This window comes from Xyrauchen texanus, chromosome 48 (assembly GCF_025860055.1).
Source record: "Xyrauchen texanus isolate HMW12.3.18 chromosome 48, RBS_HiC_50CHRs, whole genome shotgun sequence".
Taxonomy (NCBI): domain Eukaryota; kingdom Metazoa; phylum Chordata; class Actinopteri; order Cypriniformes; family Catostomidae; genus Xyrauchen; species Xyrauchen texanus.
In genome coordinates, this window is record NC_068323.1 from 18,554,760 (window position 1) to 18,575,026 (window position 20,267).

General features: G+C 37.8%; 1 protein-coding gene across 1 annotated transcript in view; it reads right to left on the reverse strand.

Moving 5' to 3' along the window:
• LOC127639541 (gamma-adducin-like) overlaps positions 1–20,267 on the reverse strand; it is a 130,717-nt gene that overhangs the window by 100,630 nt on the left and 9,820 nt on the right. The window lies entirely within an intron of this gene.

The window sequence follows — 20,267 nt, forward strand, 5'->3', positions numbered from 1 at the left end:
GAAAACATTGATACGCGTTTCATAAGTTTTAAAGGCTTTTATTGGCAAAAACACACAATTTATGCAGAGTCAATATTTACAGTATTGACACTTGTTCTTCATAACCTCTGCAATTCACTCTGGCAAGCTGGATATCAGCTTCTGGGTCAAATCCTGACTGATGGTGATCCATTCTTGCCTTATTAGTGCTCGGAGTTGATCACAATTTGTGGGCTACTGATTGTCCACTCGCCTTTTGAGCATTGACCACAGGTTCTCTATGGGATTAAGATCTGGGGAGTTGCCTGACCACGGATCCAAAATTTCAATATAATGATCTCCGAGCCACTTCATTATCACTCTTGCCTTGTGACAGGGTGCTCCATCATGCTGGAATATGCACGGATCATCACCAAATTGCTCCTGGATCATTGGGAGAAGTTGCTCTTGCAGGACGTTTTGAAATCATTCTTTATTCATGGCAGTGATTTTGGGCAGAATTGTGAGAGAGCCCACTCCCTTGGATGAAAATGTATTGGAAAACATTCTGATTTATACAAATATATAAGTAGTTTGAGAGTGTCGAGAGACCAAATCATGGTCGTGATTCATGATTCAACTCATGATTACGTCATGTGTGTCATGGGAGTGGGTGGTCACAGTTTTTGTGGTGCGCTTTGTTGTCTGCGATTCTCTGATTGTTTGATCTTTTCAGGATTCAAGGGTAGTGAAGTTCTCAATCAGAAATTTTGCTATTGAACAATTTTTTTTTTTAAATGAAGATGAAAAAACACACAATGATAACTTCAGCAAAAGAATATAGGCTACCATTGACTAACAACCTAGAAGCTCACAGTAGGTCTTTCTTCTAATGTTTCTAGGTTCTCATTAATAATCAATTCGCCTTGGGAAAAAATGTATGGGATCTTTACTTCTTGAACCAGACTGTTGAGTTCTATTAGACAAATGCAGTTTAAAATAGTTTGGTAGAGTCAAGCATGTCACATTGCTGGACATGTCAACTTCCTAAAATGATTTAATGCCAACTAACCATAAACCACCACATTTATAATATTCTGCATGATCTGCTGTCACACCCTGTCACTTATAACACATGATCTGAATCTTACAGACAGCTGGGTTTCAGGTTCTAACACTGAAAGCCCAACGGATGTGAGAGGCATGGATGTCCTCTGAAGCGTGATGCGTGTGAACACACACCCAAACACACAGATGGAAGGAAGTGACTGCAAATTATCTTTTGTTGTCTTAAAGGCACACTTGGTAAAAAAAAAAAAAGTTTTACTCCATAGGAAATTAATTGCAATTTTAAATTTTTTATTATATGTATCAAATAATGATGACTCACATGAGTTGAAGACCCTAGTCATACCAGTATCCTAATAAAAGCCATTTTATTCTACATGGAAAGGGTCCCCTCATGGGGGACGGCCATGTTAGAATCACACAACTAGCCATATCCTACTCGCTTAATTTCAGAAACTGTCCTGGGATTGGACACTTTGACTCTTGGATTATATAAATTATGGCGGACTGTGAATAGTGGTTTTCTGCAACGGCATCTTTAACTAAAAACTATTGTGTTCAAATCACGCTGCATCCACACCGCTAGGTGTCAGTGTAAGTCCAGATGGCATGAACAAAAACTTACTGTGTGCACCTTTAACTATGAAAATTAAGACAACATACAGTATGCAAAAATGTTAGACTAAATCACTTATGTGGATACATGGAAGCTCGATTTGGCCCAAACAACTCTAACCACACAATCCAAATTTTGGGGTGAACTATCCCTTTAAGAGCAGCAAGGATGTTTTGTGCTATCTTTGATGATTGTATGACACAGGCCATCTACCAGATCCATCCGGTGCACTGGCATTAACGCGGAGACCCATCTCGTGTCATCACAGGGTTTCCTCTTGCTCCCCGAATAAAGAGTCACAATGATTGCTCAATGAGATCATATGGATGACCTACATACGTTCATCTGACAAAGGCAAATTCAAGAAAAGAAAGTGACACCTTTCTTCAAAGCCTGTTTTCTCAGCTTGTTGACCTGTGAGATCATCCTTATCCAATCTTTGTCAAAAAAAGAGCCCTTCCTTTCCATTTAATCGAGAATAGGAAATAGATTCTGTATCCTGTTCCTGCTGTAGATTGCAAAGGAACACATGGCAAAGCACATGGGTCATTCAGAAACACACAGAGAACCATGAAAAAAGAAAAACATATCAAGGCTTAACAAAAAGAATGGCCCGTTGGTACGGAGCAAGTGTGAGAGAGATTCGGCCCAGTTGGTGGAACTGTCAGTGATTGTGGCAGGACAGTGTTGTGTTGTCATTGCATCATAAATTAAATTTATGATTCAGACAAATCTTGGCCAGTTAGTTGACAAATTACTTCTTTGTCAGCGCAAATTATTCCAAAAGAAGCCGAAGCATCAAGCCCAATTCTGCAATGCTCTCATATTCTGGTTTTAAACTTGTGGTGTTCCATTTGTAAAAGAATCAGTATTTTTGAAAAACCTTTCAAGTGAACCACTTCCACTGTTTTGGTGGTAAACCAGGACTTGACATTAACGCTTGTCTGCTTGAACAGGACAAGTTTAATTTTGAAGAGGCAAGTTAAAGAGAATTTGACTTGCCTGACCAGACATGTTGCCCGATGAAAACCTTAATAACGAATATTAGCTCAATAGTGTGGGATTGAGGGGATTGAGCACAATTTTTATAATTCCCACATGTTTCACAATCAAAATGAGAGGAGTTCCCTCTTTCGTGTCGCTCTCCCTCTCGCCTTCACTCGTGCGGTGTTCAGCAGCTTGTGAGCATGAGCACATTTTTAGTGAACCTTAGAGGTTATATCTATTAACGGGTATAAACCTGATAACTGGACATGCGAATAGTGTTGTAGCACGTCTCTTTAAGCGGTCGATGCAATAAAACTGTTGCTCCTGTTTATAAACAAACAAAGATGTCTTCATCGTAAGTGCAAAATGTGCAATAATTTTGTCCCATTACATTGTGGTACTCCCTTATAAAACAGCAAGAAAGGCATAAACTGCTAAAATGTGTTGTGCTACCATCTGTAGAGTGAAGAGAAACACTTAAATCAGACCTATGCCTATGCTAAGACATCAGGACAAAGATCTTACATTTTAAAGAAATGTCCTCTGGTATGATGAAACAAAAAAAATGGAACCGTTTGGCCAAAATGACCATTGCTATGTTTGGAGGAAAAACGGTGAGGCTTGCACACCGAAGAACATCATCCCAACTGTGAAGCATGGGGGTGGCAGCATCATGTTGTGGGGGTTCTTTGCTGCAGGAGGGACTGGTGCACTTCACAAAATAGATGGCATCATGTGGAAGGATATATTGAGGATATAGTAAAGCAACATCTCAAGACATCAGCAATGAAGTTAAAGCTTGGTCACAAATGGGTCTTCCAAATGGACAATGACAACAAGCATACCTCCAAAGTTGTGGCAAAATGGCTTAAGGACAACAAAGTCAAGGTATTGGAGAGGCCATCACAAAGCCCTGACCTCACACTGATTGAACATTTGTGGGCAGAACAGAAAAAGCATGTGCGAGCAAGGAGGCCTACAAACCTGACTCAGTTACACCAGTTCTGTCTGGAGGAGTGGGCCAAATTTCAAGCAACATATTGTAAGAAGTTTGTGGAAGGCTACCCAAAACTTTAAATTAAACAATTTAAAGGCAATGCTACCAAATACTAAAAGTTTATGTAAACCTCTGAACCACTGGGAATGTGATAAAAGAAATAAAAGCTGAAATAAATAATTCTCTCTACTATTATTCTGACATTTCACATTCTTAAAATATAGTGATCCTAACTGACCGAAGAAATTTTCTAAGATTAATGTCAGGAATTGTGAAAAACTGAGTTTAAAATATATCTGGCTAAGGTGTATGTAAACTTCTGACTTCAGCTGTACATATCTTTTTTCAATATAAATCATAACTAGGGCTGGGTATCGAATTCGATACATTTTATACACCAACCGAATTGGTAAATGGTCTGCACTTATATAGCGCCTTTTTATCCTTAACGGTTTTCAAAGCACTTTACACTGTGTCTCATACAAAGAGGGGGTCCACACATGGGGGCTGCCATGTTAGAATCACATGACAAGCTGAATGCTACTCACTTAATCACAGTAACTGTCCTGTTATTTGACAACTTCACTCACTGATTATAGTAATCATGGCTAACAGTGAATACTACATTTCTACAATGGCATCTGAAAATAAAACTATAGATTTTAAACAATGCTGCATCCAAGCCGCTAGGTGTCAGTGTAAGGCCAAGATTACACAAAGACATATCTACATTTTCCTTCATGTTGTTCCAAAACATATCTACATTTTAATCTTCCGTGGAACTAATGAAAAACAATGTTAGTTTCTGTTACCATTCACTATTATTAAAAACAAGAAAAGAAAAAGATGCAGTGACAGTAACTATTGACAGTAACTAACATTCTGTCAAAAATCTAAGTTTGTGTTCCTCAGAAGAGAGAAATTCACACAGGCTTGAGGGTAGGGCTGCACAATTATACCAAAAAATCATAATTGTCAACCATTGCTCTTTTTTTTTTTTTTTACTTACCGTGACATCACAAAGCAAGCAACCATGTGGTTATTCAGAGTAGCAGATTTCAATGGTGGATATGAGCTGCGCTCCAGTTTCTTTTAAGCATTATATTGTATTTTATATTGTAATAATGTTTGTTTAAGTAAGGCAAATGAAAATTATTGTAAATGGATATCTATGGTATAGAATAAATTTCATTATTGCTAAATTACTGGTTAAATTTTTAGTCCACGTACAGTAAATAATATGGCATATTCAATATTCAAACTTATTAACAGCTGATTTAATTCGACCAAGTTACTCTGTTCAGTAAGACCTTTGGTGGCGAGACAGGGGACCATTCATCCCGTTAGATTTTCAATGGTGATCTTGTTCATGTAAGATCATTGTTAGATCATTTTTGGCCTCAGTGGTTGCACTTTGGAAATTAAAAACAGTCATTTGCGATCAGAGTTTGTGCCATTCGTGAAAATGTTAAATCTACCAATACCAGCTACGTGGCAAATGGGTCTTATTAGAGCAGACGTGATAACAATGACAGTGATTCCTGACATATGCTATTCATGCCATATTCTTTATGATGGCTACACCTCCAAAACACAATTAGAACAGTTAAGCTGAATTATTTTATTGCTATTTTGTACATGTTAGTGATTAGTTAGAATACTCAACCGCTGCAAAAACACGTTGTAAATAAAAACCATTGACGCAACAGGAGCAGACTTAAATCTACATAATAATACAAATTAATTTATTCTTTCCCTATTATGAAGGCCACACAGTTTATTCTGCAACCAAAATCCCCAAAATAGCCAGAGAAATTAAGATTTAGTGCATTGATTGGGACCTATTACTTTAAACAAGAAAGAAATACCCCAGGGAGTCTTAATTTTAAATTACAGAGATTTGGCTACATTACAATGCTCTATATGAGAGTATTTACCAAACAAATATTTTATAGCATATTTTCATTCATCAGATTAAGTATTAGGTACCAATTAATCCATAAAACTGATATATCGTCTACCTCTGAAAATTAGTCAAAGGAAATCAATATTAGCCATACATAAAATTCCCATCACTATTTGGAAAGCCATGAACATGGAGTAGCGGAGTGATGCAAATAGCGAAGTGTCCCAGACAGTGCTGTTGGGCTGTATTATCAGCACTCTTGTTCGTCTGAACAGATTCGAGGTATAATGAAATATATATTTAAAAAATAAATGTTATGCTGTTGGCAGAGCAAGTAAAAATCTGAACTACCAGACTGGAAAAGCAGAAAAAAATCCTTGTTGTTGAGCCCTGCATATAGGCATGTATGTACATCCACTATAAATACACAATATCTGTTCTTCATGGCCACATATCCTCAGTGGAAACTCTGATAAGGGGTTTGAGCTGCTCTTTGATAAGCCAGAGACCTGCAGGACTGCAATCTCACAGTGAACAAAGCATTTCTCACAACCAGGAAAACACTGTCAGGGCAATGTGACAACACTATGTTTGTACTGGTGTCGCTATACTTGTGAGGAGCAAATTTTACCCTAACTCTAGTAAAACATTTAAAATAATTGCAAGGATGGTAATGATGAGCTAATGAGGATACATGTTTGGTTAACTATTCCTATAATTGACAAAAACCCTGAGTGCACACACAACAGTAGGAGACTCCTAATGCAGAGTTTACACTACACAACTTTAAGCCCGATTTTCGCTTGATGACATTTTTGTGGAGATCGGCAACAAAAGCCTGAAATCGTAGGCAAATCGGAGCTAGCTCCGTGAGCGACGATCGCAATGTATGAACTATCAAAGACGCGATCTGAGAGAAGTGCCGACTCGTCTCCGATGTCAGCTAGATATCTAGTATTTTAAATATCTGGACACGTCTGCAATTCCAACTTGTACAATGTGAAATGTGTTTTGACTGAATACAACTGCAGCGTTGCCCTACAGCCAATGAGAGAGCAAGAAACTGAGCACGGAAAGTTTCAGTGGGAGGAGTCCTGATGTACCTGCGACAGAACATCAAATGGCATGGCTGCGGTCTCAAGAAAGTCTCATTGGACCGAAGAAATGGAGGAAAACATTGTGGACATTGGCAGAAGCACCATTTGAGGTTTCATCTGAACTTTACCACAACCGAGTGGAGAAAGAGTTGAGAGAGTTGGAGAGAATTTGCCAATTCTCTTGGACAGTCAGGTAAGCAAATAGGTAAATGTTTCTAAGTGTCACATTTATTGATGGAATGCATGGATTTGTATATTTTTAAAGAGCTAAAATGTGATGAAAAGCTAATGATAAAATATTATTTGTAATATTTATCTTGTTGCAATGTGCTGTGTTAGAAGGTCCCCTGAACAGTATAATTAACAGTATTAGGTGAGAGAATTTCAAGCATATGCAAGCAAAATGGACATTATAGTGGAAATATACCCATATGAATTGGAATCAAATTGAAACAAATCAAAAATCAAATCAAGCTTGCGAATCAGAACAGATTCAAATAGGGATATCTGTATTAATATCCATCCTGAACAGATGTATTTCTTATTGAAACAAGAAGTTTCAGTGGGATATATCGAAGGTTTTGTTCTATTTAAAAATCAACTTTTAGGGGTATATTACTCTATAGACTCAAAGCTAATAGACAAGGACTTAAGGCCACAATACTTAATTTTAAAACCTATTTTAAATTTCAAATATCATCTGGAACATCTATCACTTAAGTCAAGAAAACACAGTTGTGCTACATACTTTCAGGGTCAATTTTTTTTATTAAATTGAGGCCTTGACCTTGACTGAATTGCCATGTCCAGGAAACCTCTAAGAGATGTTTGCAATTAGATCTCCATCATTATGAAAGAATATTGCCCTCCATTTGCCCTTTAAATGTTTCAAGAAAAGTGTTATGTCCTGTTTAGCAATCCGGCAACAAAGTTAGGTCAGCGTAACGCAAGTCTTAGGCCTAACTCCAGCTGTAGTGTGGGCCCCGCCCTGTGAAAAGTGCTGAGCAAAACAACAGAAAGGAGAACTCTCCACAACAGGACAAACTGCAATATCCTTCTCAATTAGCATTTAACAAGTCTCACAAACAGATCATAATTTCTTCAACGGTAACCCATAACTATTGCTTTTGTATGATGATGCATCAACGCAACTAGTTGTCAGGATCAGACTGATCTCAAAGTGAAATCAGGAACAAAAGGTTGACCAGAACCCTTCTAGTAAGAAGAGCCTACAAGCTAGCATAAAATACCTTAACTCAGCTGTCCCATAGATATTCTATGGTGGTACACTGGCGAGGAGACCAGAGGTCGTTCTTTTTGAAAGGATGTCTACTGCGGATATGCTTCAGTGTGCTGAACAAACTGATTTTGTAAGGAAACAGCTCATAACTTATTGAATTGACAACCTGTGTGCTAATCTTCAACATATTTTAGACCAAACAATGCGTTTGGAATGAACAATCTGTGTTTACTACAATACAATTTTGCGACAGGTAGGCGTCAGTATACGGCTCTCCCCATTCATCTGTATGGTATCCGCAAACTTGTGACTTACTGTCCTAATACGCTAGTTAACCGGTGCGCTCTCTATGATTGAGCTGAGGAAGTTATCTCAGTTAATAAAAGAATCTCTGGGTTGACTATTTTTGTAGCTGAAATTGGTCTGTGCTCCACGAAATTCAATAAACTTACCCAGAGGCCAAAGCGGTAAGTGTTTTTGGACATGTGGGCACACGTTAGCTCCATTTTCAAGGTGAAATGTCCACAGAGGGGCGCCAAAAGCAAGTTGTGAAGCGAGCTGTTTTCAGCAATGCAGGCTGTAAAACAGTGAAAAGGAATGGATTTTATAAACTGAACCCAACTTCCCGTGTGATCATGTTGTTGTAGTATGTTCCCTTAAGAAAGATGTTAAGTACACTCTTGTAACTTTATCTTTCAAAGTTTCTATTTTTCAAATTTTATGAAATCCCTAAATTTCATGAAAAGGTTGAAAAAGTGTTGACAGGAAATGAGTTTTCACTGAACTGCAGACCAGATTTTATGCTGCTTATAGTCAAAAGTTTAACTCTGCGACACAAGCTGTTGCCAAACCACAGACACACGCTCACAGTTGTATGCAATCACAGTCTCTGGTGGTCCTCCCTAGAGTTCAACTCTATGTACGGAGGCTAGCCTAAGGTCTCCAAACAGAGCTGTGATTGGAAGAAGCAAAGAAAGTCAACTGCGATTGGCTGTTAAGAGAATTCATGAGAGAGTGACGGACAGGGACACCGCCATATATTTAACCAGATCAGACAAGCAAACCTGCGTCAACCACTGCAACGTGACCACAGGCCAAACACAGGCCAAGCAGTTAGCAAACGTTATCTATTATGACAGGAACCAACCATCTGGATAAAAATAGCTACATTTCGTCTCCCTGAACTCTGAAACGCAGAGCCTGGAACCAAAAGACTGTGGTGTAAAGGTTGAGCATTGTGTTTGTTGAGTTTTTGTTATGACCTGGTCGCTTGTGTAATTTTACGCCAAATCAATGATGGATATTTTTATCAGATACCTGAATAGAGGTTTGTAAGGCTTGGCGATATATCAAATATTCATAAGATACACACACACACACACACACACACACACACACACACACACACACACACACACACACACACACACACACACACTTTGCTGGCGAATATTGCAACAATTTAAATGCGTCTCGGATTTAAATGTCAGTAGAAAAACAATGTTAGGTGTTGGCAAGTTTGATTCATTTCAATTAATCAAAGGAAACTGTACATTTCTTAGATTCCTTGGTATGATTAGTTTGCACCTAGGCATGTTCCAGTATGACATTTCCATTTTGTGAAAATGGCAAAAGTTTTTACTGTAGTATACAGCATTATCGTACATTACATTAAAAACAGGTTGAAAGATAAACAGACTTTGTTGTTGTTCTTAATGACAATTTAAAATGCATTTTGAAACACCAAATGTGTTTAAAATTAAAAGAAACTTGAAAAAAAATTAAATGAACATTTAACTAAATACACAAGTAAGCAATTAAAATCAAATAAATATTAAATAAGCATTTATAAAAAATAAATATAAAATTAAGTAGTCACCAGTGTTGGGTGTAACACATTACAAAGTAGCGTGTTACTGTAATATAATTACACTGTGGCAACACAGTAATGTAATCTGTTACTTTTTAAAATTAAGTAATCCGATCACTGCTAATAAAATTACGTTTACTTGGATTACACATTTATTGCCAAGACAATAACATGAAGTACGAAGCATTTTAAAATGTATTACGTTCCTATGTACTTTTATGTATGTTGTGTCAGCTAATGAGCATGCACTCAAAAAACCACTACCAAAGTAAAGCGTTTCAAGATTTCATGAGCTCACAATCAGTCTTAACGAGCTCTGTGTCAGCTCCCAACTCTGGCTGGAGGAGAGCGGCTCAAAAAGCTAGGCCGGCGACAAATCCTTCTCAAACCTCCGCGCTCTACCCCATCCTCACCCGCCTCCCTCGTGTGACCTTCTGCAGCTGCCGCGGGAGGAGAGGTTATCAGCTTCGGGTGTATATGGAAAACCACTCATTCCCATCTGGCAGAGGGATATATCGCTCGAAAGGTGGAAACATTTGCAGAACAGCATCTTCAAAAAGTTGTTGCTAAGCAAATGCTATTTTATGTTCTTTATGTACTGTACACTATTAAAGACACAGTGCAATCGCGTAACAGATGCGCAAGTGATAAAGGATACTCAATTAGTTCAAGCACAAGCAGGGAGGTAGAAATAATCCACTCGCTGTAAATTTGTGTGTAAACACAAAAACAGACATCCTGTACATGCACACATACACATCCATGACGCAACACACAAGCAAACCTGTATATTATTCACACTGAAAAGAAACAACAAGCATTCAAATATATAATATATTTACTATCAAAGCTGTTTGCAAATGTATTTTCAGAAATGTTTAGTATTCTTATTCTGTCTTTCACACAAACAAAAAGCATACTGTACATAGCTACACACAGCTAAGAAGGTTGTAGATAGTGAGGACTCACACACACACACACACACACACACACACACACACACACACACACACACACACACACACGCACACACACACACACCTCTGAAGATACTTCTACAGCATATTTGAGATAAGAAAGTTAAGTTGCATATTTAGAAATGCACTGGATCTCTTTAGTCAAGTTGCTGTCTGTCATAAAGCTGTAATTTTGTTATTGTTTTCAGTCAATATTAAAGTCCTACAAGAGCTATTAGTGTCACATTGTTTTTTTCGCAGGTTTGATTAACTTCAAGGTATAGTAATTAGTAATCTGATTACTTTCTCGATGAAGCATTCGGTAAAGTAATCCCATTACAATTTTAGATAAGTAATCAGTAGTAGGATACTTTTTGAAAGTAACTTACCCAACACTGGTGGGTCACTATGCTTTAAAGTATTTCCACACTTCAGACTTCACCTTTTTAGAAAGGGGATAAAAGTTTAGAAGCTTTTCTCAGTCCATGCTTTTGGTCCAAGTTGGGGTTCTTTTTGTTTACATTCTCCATCTCCATTATATATTTATTAGAAGTAGACCAATATATCAGTTTAACAGATTAATCAGAGCAGATAGTTGCTTTTTGAAACAAATAGTTATTGGCAAATAATCTAGGCTATGCCGACAGCTTTTTTTTTATTTCTCTGTGGCCGGCACTGGAGGATTCTACAGCAAGAATGTCTTGGTTCTTCAATATAAATGCGGCCACTAAAGGTGAAATAAAAAACAATTGCTGCCACCTCATGGGGATTTGCTGCATCTAAATCTGCCATCATTGACAATATTCATCCATTTTTTCATCCTCAGTTCAATGCAAATTGTTGTTTTGTAGTGGTTCCCAACCCTGTTCCTTGAGGCCCCCCAACACTACACATTTTGCATATCTTCCTAATCAAACACACCTGATTCAACTCATTAGCTTAGACCTGAATTGGATGTGTCAGAAAAGGGAGATCTACAAAATGTGCAGTATCGGGGGGGCCTCCAGGAACATGGTCGGGAACCATTGCATGATTTCTAATCTATAGAGCATTGTAATGGAGCCAAGTCACCGTCATTTAAAAATAAGAATCCCCAGTGCGTTATTAGGCTTGTTTATAGTTTATAAATCCTGCATTATGACAAAAAAAAAAAAATTATATATATATATATATATATATATATATATATATATTTTTTTTTTTTTTTATTTTATTTCAGATTAAAATTTGGGGATTCTGGTTGAACAAGTAACAGCATCTGGGATTTTATTCATTTTGGACTCTTGTAACATCTTTGTCTTTTCTTACTATGACGGGCAAAGACAAAAGACATTTTTTAACATTCTATAGACCGATTTTAAAAATGATCAGATGATTAATCGTTTATCTGCCTTTTTTTCCACCTTAGTCGACTGCTAATATTTATAAAATAGAAGGCGACATGACTAAACCAATGTTTTCTTTACTAGATTGTTGTCTTTTTGAATGGCTCACTTAGCCTATATCAGCAAGAGTGATAAGCAAGGGATATTAAGGAGTCTGTCATTTTTCATATGTTAAAAAAAAAAGTCCTTGCACGCAACAATCACCCTTTCAAGCCATTTCAGAGTTTCAATAGATTTAAATATCACAAAAATTTATATTTAACATCACCACAAAGCAGAAAAGTACTAAAATAAAATATTCAATCTATTTTAACCAGCCTTAGAAGCATGTAACTCTGAAAAACATAACCTTAGCACTGAAGGTCCAGTTATAGAAAGGAATTCCATGCATTTGGAATGAGTTGATGTCCATTCATAGCTTTGCAGTAACATCAAATTCTGAAGGCTTGAGAGGTCTTATTTCAGCACAAAGTTGTGCACTCATCCTACTGGTCATTAAATATAGACTAATGGATCACTAAATACCTACTGTATTATAAACACAATCAATATCAGGTTGAAGTGAAGACTCCCAAGATGCAGCTTGAAAAGAAACATCATTCTTAACTCACACTTCTGCAAACAACCAACCAATCAACTCATCCTAGACTCTTTGCTCTAGAAATCCCAACAAAATCTAGAATCCTTTGATGATGGTTATTGAATTCCCAATGTTTTTTAATTAGTCTACACTTTAATCTAGCTATACAAGTTTAACCTTGCAGGATATCAGGAAGCATCTATTTCACATGTTGACCTTTACGTAATTGGGAGTTATATTTTTGTTATATTATATTTATGTGACGTCTGACAGAAATGAACGTCAAAGCCCAGCTGCGGTCAGTCATACGAACACTTCAGGGGTGGGTGGATGCAGCATAATTTAAAATCATTAGTTTTCAGTTACATATGCCATTGTAGAAATTCACCATTCACAATCAGCCATGATTAATTTAATCCCAGAATGAAAGTGTCCCAATAAAAAGACTGTTACGGAGACCAAAGCGTGTAGTAATCAGCCGGTCATGTCTTAGGCCTTCGTTAGTGTCGATACGGCATCAGTTGTCACACTGAGGAGGCCAAGGGCAGGGTATCTCAGATTTTTTAGGAGTAAAAACATTTTAAAAATAGGGGAAAACTTTGTGAGTGCACCTTTAAATGAACAAAAAGTCCTGTAAATGAGTTTTCACTTTCTGCATTTTGGTTTTGGCCATTTCTGTAACCACCTAGTTCTCTTAAAAGATAGTAAGCCACATGACTTACCACACGCTTAAAACACAAATGTGAATGCAAAACTTTAGCCTAGGTTATTACAACAACCCCCAATAATTGTATATACACTTGTATAGATTACATACTGTTGTAACTGTTCAACTGGCCCCTGATTGAGTACACCACCACCTGTTGCTAGTTTGAGTCGCCTACAGTTTGCAAATACAGTGCTGCGATTTGCCACTAGACAACAGGAACTAAAAGTAAGGCGTGTCCGCCAGGAAGATGAGCCATTATATTTAGGTTATTTTGTTGCCTTTTTGCGCAATCAGTGCAATAAAGCACATTTCCTTTGCAGGCAGGAAGCCACACTCAGTAGGTTACATGTTTGTTTCACTATATTACTGAGAACATCTGAAAAGACACAATGGCTTTAATATGGAGGTTATGATATTTTCTTGTACACGTTCTTATTCTTATTGCTTTGTTTGATTATTTTCCAAGGACGTTACAACATTTACTTTTGTTCTCTATCAGAAAGAGGCACAGTGGGAAAACTGGAATGAAATGCTCCATTTTAAATTGAGTCACTATAAAAAAAAAACTCTGCTCACTTGTACTGCACTGATCCAGATTAGAATTGCACGCACAAAATATATGTAGATAATCGCAGGCTATCCCCGAACCTGAAGACGCTGCATTCCTGGGAATGCCGAGCTGTTTTAGCCACAGGCAGGGATGTACAGCTGCCAGCACGTATATCTTCATTAGCACACATGCGCTCAGTTTTGTGTACATAACCTTGAGGGAGAACAGCCTCGAAAACTGACTCGAGAAATCCAACCTCAGAAAACATTCATTCTGCTCGATTCGATGACAAATTGACCCAAGTCAAGTATTAGCTTGAAGATTCAGACCTTCAATTATGTCATCTTTAGGGAGACGCTAGGCTTTAGGGAGGATGTCTCAAGAAAAGTGCTTGACTAGCGCTGTAAATTAAATCTAACCCCAAACTGAGTTCCGTCGGCTGCTAACCAACCGAACCCATAAGAGTTCTACCCCACTTCCTCCAAACAGATTGTGGTTTAAAAGCTCAATCTCAGCACTTGCTGAACAGATTTGGGTTCCTATGATATTAACATAATAATGCCGACATTAAGCACAAACTGCTAGGAAACGGACGATAATTTAAAAGAATGGCAATAATATATCAATGACAGAAAAGAGCCGTTGGGTGTCTTTATCTTAATGGAGAACATTTTAATGTCAGGCAAACAGACCCCCTTAGGGATTCTTTGGACACAAAACATTGGTTTTAAACCATGCCAAAAGGCCCATCGCACATTCAGACTGGAGGTGATGTAAAATAAGTGTACAGAGCTCCATTTAATCTCGACATGTTTATGTCTTTCATTAAAAAAGAAAAAGTTCACAATGATCAGACTCTATAAATGAGGGGCTTTTGGGAAAGCTCTATGCTTGGCAGGGTCACCGTAACTCCATATAGCCTGATTAGTCTCACATAGCCAGATTTTTGACTAAATGGAAAAGGTTCTGGTGTACATTGCAACTTATTCAGGCCAAGAAACACCTACTTGCACAGAAAAAGATAAGACGTTCTGACTGACATGTAAAGTGACCAATGAGTTCTTTAAGTTGATGTTGTGTTTGTTTTATCTAAAATAGATTATACTACAGTGGGCAGCACAATCCTATACTTTTCATTCAATTGATATTGTAATTGTGCTTAATTTAGGATTAATACATATAATATTTACATTACATTAATTAATCAAAAAGGATTTTAATGTTTAATGCCCTTTTTTTAAATGTTATAAAAGGAGCTCTTTTTGTTAGTAATAAAAATGGAATAGATTGTATTCCTCTGTACTTTTATGTCAAAACTTCTGAAAATGTTCAAAATTTTATCCAACTGAAATGAATGCGACACAAAATTAATTAGAATTAGGTTGAAAACTTTCCAAAAGTAATCAGTTTAGATTACCCCAAAAAATGTAATCTATAATATTGGCATATAAGGCACGAGGACTGCAGATGTGGCCAGGGCAATAATTGCAATGTCAGTACTGTGAGACGGCTAAGACAGCGCTACAGGAACAGCTGATCGTCCTCGAAGTGGCAGACCACATTACACTGAGGCCTGTACTCCGCAGCGGTATTGATTTGGAGGTGGAGGGATCCGTCACGGTCTGGGCAAGTGTGACAGCATCATTGGACTGAGCTTGTCATCATTGCAGGCAATCTCAACGCTGTGCGATACAGAGAAGACATCCTCCTCCCTCATGTGGTACCCTTCCTGCAGGCTCATCCTGACATGACCCTCCAACATGACAATGCCACCAGCCATACTGCTCGTTCTCGTATTGTCCATCAAGACAGGAATGTCGTTGTTCTGCCATGACCAGCAAAGAGCCCAGATCGCAATCCCATTGAGCATGTCTGGGACCTGTTGGATCGGAGGGTGAGGGTCATTCCTGCATTAAATCTCTGGGAACTTACAAATGGTGTGCACTTATTTAGTGCTTTTGTAACCTTAGCGGTTTTCAAAGCACTACACACACACACACACACACACACACACACACACACACACACACAGTTGTTGAATCTTTTTATGTTCATAAATATTTACACATGTTAAGTTTGCTGAAAATAAAAGCAGTGGACAGTGAGAGGAAGTTTCTTTTTTTGCTGAGTTCATATATTTTATTAGCCACTGGGGAGTAAATATTCAGATTTTATTCGCCAGATCTTGAGTTGTGTAGTGATGAAGAAGAACCTGAGTGCTGCATTCCTTTTACTGAATAAGAGCGAGTACAATAAATATTTTACAAGCAAGTCAAACACATTCAGTGTATTTTGTACCCAAATACGAGACCCAGGCACCCCATTTTCATTTCATGTCTCTTTTAAAATCTGTTCTGTTATTAACAGTCAGTTGATGATCAAAAAGATAAAAAAATATTTCTAATCATACATTGCACTGCTGAGGTAAAAACAACTGCAACTTCACTCTTGTTAATGTGTGCTCATTCCACTGTAAACACTTGCTTGAGCAGCAGCCATTCTCTTAAAGAAACAGTAACAATTTAGTGCTTGTTACACCCATCAAATGTAAACTAAATGTATATATTATATAGGATGCCCCCTTATTGATTTTCCTAATATCTTTTTTAGCTTTCAGTTGCATTACGCTTATATGCTGTCAAAAGTCTGCGGAGAAATACAAACATTTACTAGCCAATGGCGATTAATTCTCCAAAGTGTCCGTAGAGGGTTGGCAGATGCAAACACTCAGCCAACACATTGGCTGTGTCTTGTTTGGAAGGATGTGTCCTACAGGTGTCACATTTGTCAGCCGCATACGTCAGAGGCTGTCTTGTTTCAGAAAAGCGAGTAGGACACTTCAAATGCAGCCTTTAAATGCGACCTTCTTTTTATGGGAATTCGGAGGATGCATAAGGTGTATCCTTCTCGTGCACTCAAAACCCACAATTCTTTGCTTCAACGGAAATGTCTAAAAATGACGTCAATTTGCCCGTAAATGTGATGTTCAAACGCAAGAAATGTTAATTCCCAAGTTGAAGGACCTCAGTAGATGGGTGCAGAGTACATATAATATGTATAATTATATTAATATATAATTAAAATAAAGTATTAGACTAAAACTACACCTGTAAAATCTATTTTCTTTTCTCTTTGCATCATTAAAACTCTCCTAAAATGTATCTCATACGCTCCCTTCTAAAGGGACTTTGTTCCCTTCTTATTTAAAGTGCTCGCGCTTGTTAAAGTGTGGCGTGCTGTCATAGCAACCATGTTCCGTTCCTTTTCCGTTTGTCCTACGAAGGCGGTCTCATTTAAATGAGGCTTGTTTGTAGGAGGACACACTGTGTACTGCAGCCTTCAAAGGACGCCTCCTACCTAGCATACAGCCTTCAAAATGAGACACAGCCATTGTGAAAGCGTGGGATCTGATTGATCATGCTTAATTTGTATTGCATGCTTAATTACATCTTCAAATGTGTTCTGGTGAAGAAAGGAAGTCATACACACCTGCGATATCATGAGGGTGAGTAAATGATGAGAAAATTCTCATTTTTAGGAGAACTATTCCTTTAACCTGTTCAACTTTTTTTACACATTTAAGTTTGGCATATACATATATTTTTTTATTTATTATTTATAATTTTTTTTTTTACAAAGGAAGCACTTAAATTCCTGTCATGTTAATGTTACATTTTAAATATTCATAATACGATTATTTAAAAATAGGATATCTGGAACTATGTATACAAAGTTTTATTTCACCTCAGGCCATGCATGATTCTTCCCTCTCTCACGACAAGCAAACTAGCTCTAGAAACACTTCGGTGGTGGTACAGAAAGCATATTTCCAAAACGTTGGATCGCAAGTCACTATGGATGTTTTACCATTTGAGTCTTCTTTAAATCTGTGCACTTGTAAGTTATTTTCCCACCTGGTGGGCTTTACAAGTGCAGGACAGTCGCCTAAGTTGAGTCAAGTCCCATCTTTCTCCAGACCATGTCGACATGTTCATTTTGCTCATCAAAAGTGTATGCTTGGAGTAACTATATTAGAAAATGAAATTCTTTTTTATATAATTAAACGATCTTCTGACTGCTTATCTGGTTAAACTATCTTTTATTCAGTGTGCACATCATGTTTAAAACAATACATACATTATGGTTTATTGATATATTTTTACAGGCCCATTTTATTTCTATCCTACACATCATAACTGTTACTGGTTGATGTTCGTAACCAGTGGCCTAGGAAGCTCAGCTAGTATTGACGCTGACTACCACCCCTGGAGTCACGAGTTTGAATCCAGGTTGTGTTGAGTGACTCTAGCCAGGTCTCCTAAGCAATCAAATTGGCCCGGTTGCTAGGAAGGGTAGAGTCACATGGGGTAACCTCCCTGTGGTCGCGATTAGTGGTTCTCGCTCTCAATGGGGGCACGTGTTAAGTTGTGCGTCGATTGCAGAGAGTAGCATGAGTCTCCACAGTGTCATACAAAACAAGCCATGTGATAAGATGCGAAAATTGATGGTCTCTGAAGCAGATGCAACAGAGACTTGTCCTCCACAACCTGGATTGAGGGGAGTAACCACGCCACCACAAGGACCTAAAAAGTAGTAGGAATTGGGCATTCTAAATTGGGAGAAAAGGAGCGAAAAATAAACAAATTATTTTCTACAATGTCCTAACTGTTTTAATGTTAAGTACATTTTTACTTGGTGAATTCTGTTTAGAAAAAGCTATTAGGATTATTGGTCCAGAACTATTCATTAAATTTTTTATCAATAAATATGCCTGAAATCACTATCGTTGATTCAGTGAATGTGTGTCATGTTCTATATTTAACGTACAATGATTATAATAAAAGGTAATCACATTTCAGATAAATACCCCTTTTCAGCAGAATTTAGTGATGGATTTGGTTTTTGGAATAGATTAACTAGGTTGCATAAACACAATGTGTTTGAGGTTTTTCTGAGGTTGTCTCTTTTTAGACTAGTCAACTCCAAAACTTACATCTAAATGTCAATGAAATTAGTCATACCACACATCCCTAATTTACATACTTATGTAGAGTATGTTTCGGAGTTTATGTTTCGAGTTTATGTTTCGAGTTTATTCAAAAGTTGCAAAATGTTAGCCAATTAGATTAGAGCTTCTCAAAGTAAATTCCAGTTTTGTTTGCAATATACATCACACAGCCAATAATCTGACTGTAAGCGGCACATGAACTTATCCATCTGAGGCTGAGACCAAGTCCGGATGAACTTCCCCAACAAAGGGCAAAGACCAAATCTGAAATACCTTCACGTGGACGCAACTCTTTACACATCGCATTCAGTAATACTGGAACAAAGTACGCAGAGCAAAAAAGATGAATAAACTCAATTACTATGCAAAACTTTCAGATGCTAAAAATTATCATGTTTTCTTTGCCCACATTTTTTAGTTCATAAGTTTACAAATCCAACAGCAGTATTTTAGAGCAAGTTTCAAAGCACAAAGACAGACAAACCCATCTGGGAATGATTGTGCCGCTCTCAGGAGTGAAATGGCAGTGATTGGGCCCCATTACACTCCTGACCTGGAACATATTTTCTAATGTGTTCCCAACACAGACACATGCCCCCCCAGGGGCGACCTTCGTGCAAAACACCACAAAACAACATTATTACCCACACAAACTAAATTGGAGTTGTTTGAATTAGTAACTGTCAAATCACAGTCATGTCTGTTTCCCAGTACCAACTGCAAAATTGTTACAAAATGGTGAAAGCTATATATGTCCAATCTCTTTTTAATTTGAAGATAAACGTTTCATTTTTTTACCTTTTATAATTAGTTTACTTGGTGTAATTTCAATCTCTTGAAGTCTGGCCTCACGGACCCAGCATGCATAAACCTGGCTGGGACATCAAACGTTTTCGTCTGAAACTCATTTGAGTCAGCTCTTGGCATCTCTTTCTTGTTTTTTTCCTCTCTCGTGGTCAGGCTATGACCTCGTAACCATGGTAAAGGGCTGCTAATTTCAATGCAAATGGATTCTCTGCTCACAGGAATTCAGCTGGACCGGAGAAGCCCTGATGAGTGTCACTCTAGTGGAGGAATCGGCAAAGGGGCAAACACATTTTCATTCCCAGTCCAGTCCAGAAACAGGATTTAAAACCATAAAACTGAACTAGAAAGTATAGTTTATACCAGCATGATTTTCTCAAACTGGGGTCCGTGGACCAAGTAGCAGTTTTAACTACCAAACAAACCACGTAATTGCATGGGGCCCTAGACGTCGTGAGAGGGGGCAGTACCCCCCGGTAGGAAAGCTCCTCAAAAAACGAGGGGTAACATGTTCCGAGTACACACACACGAATACG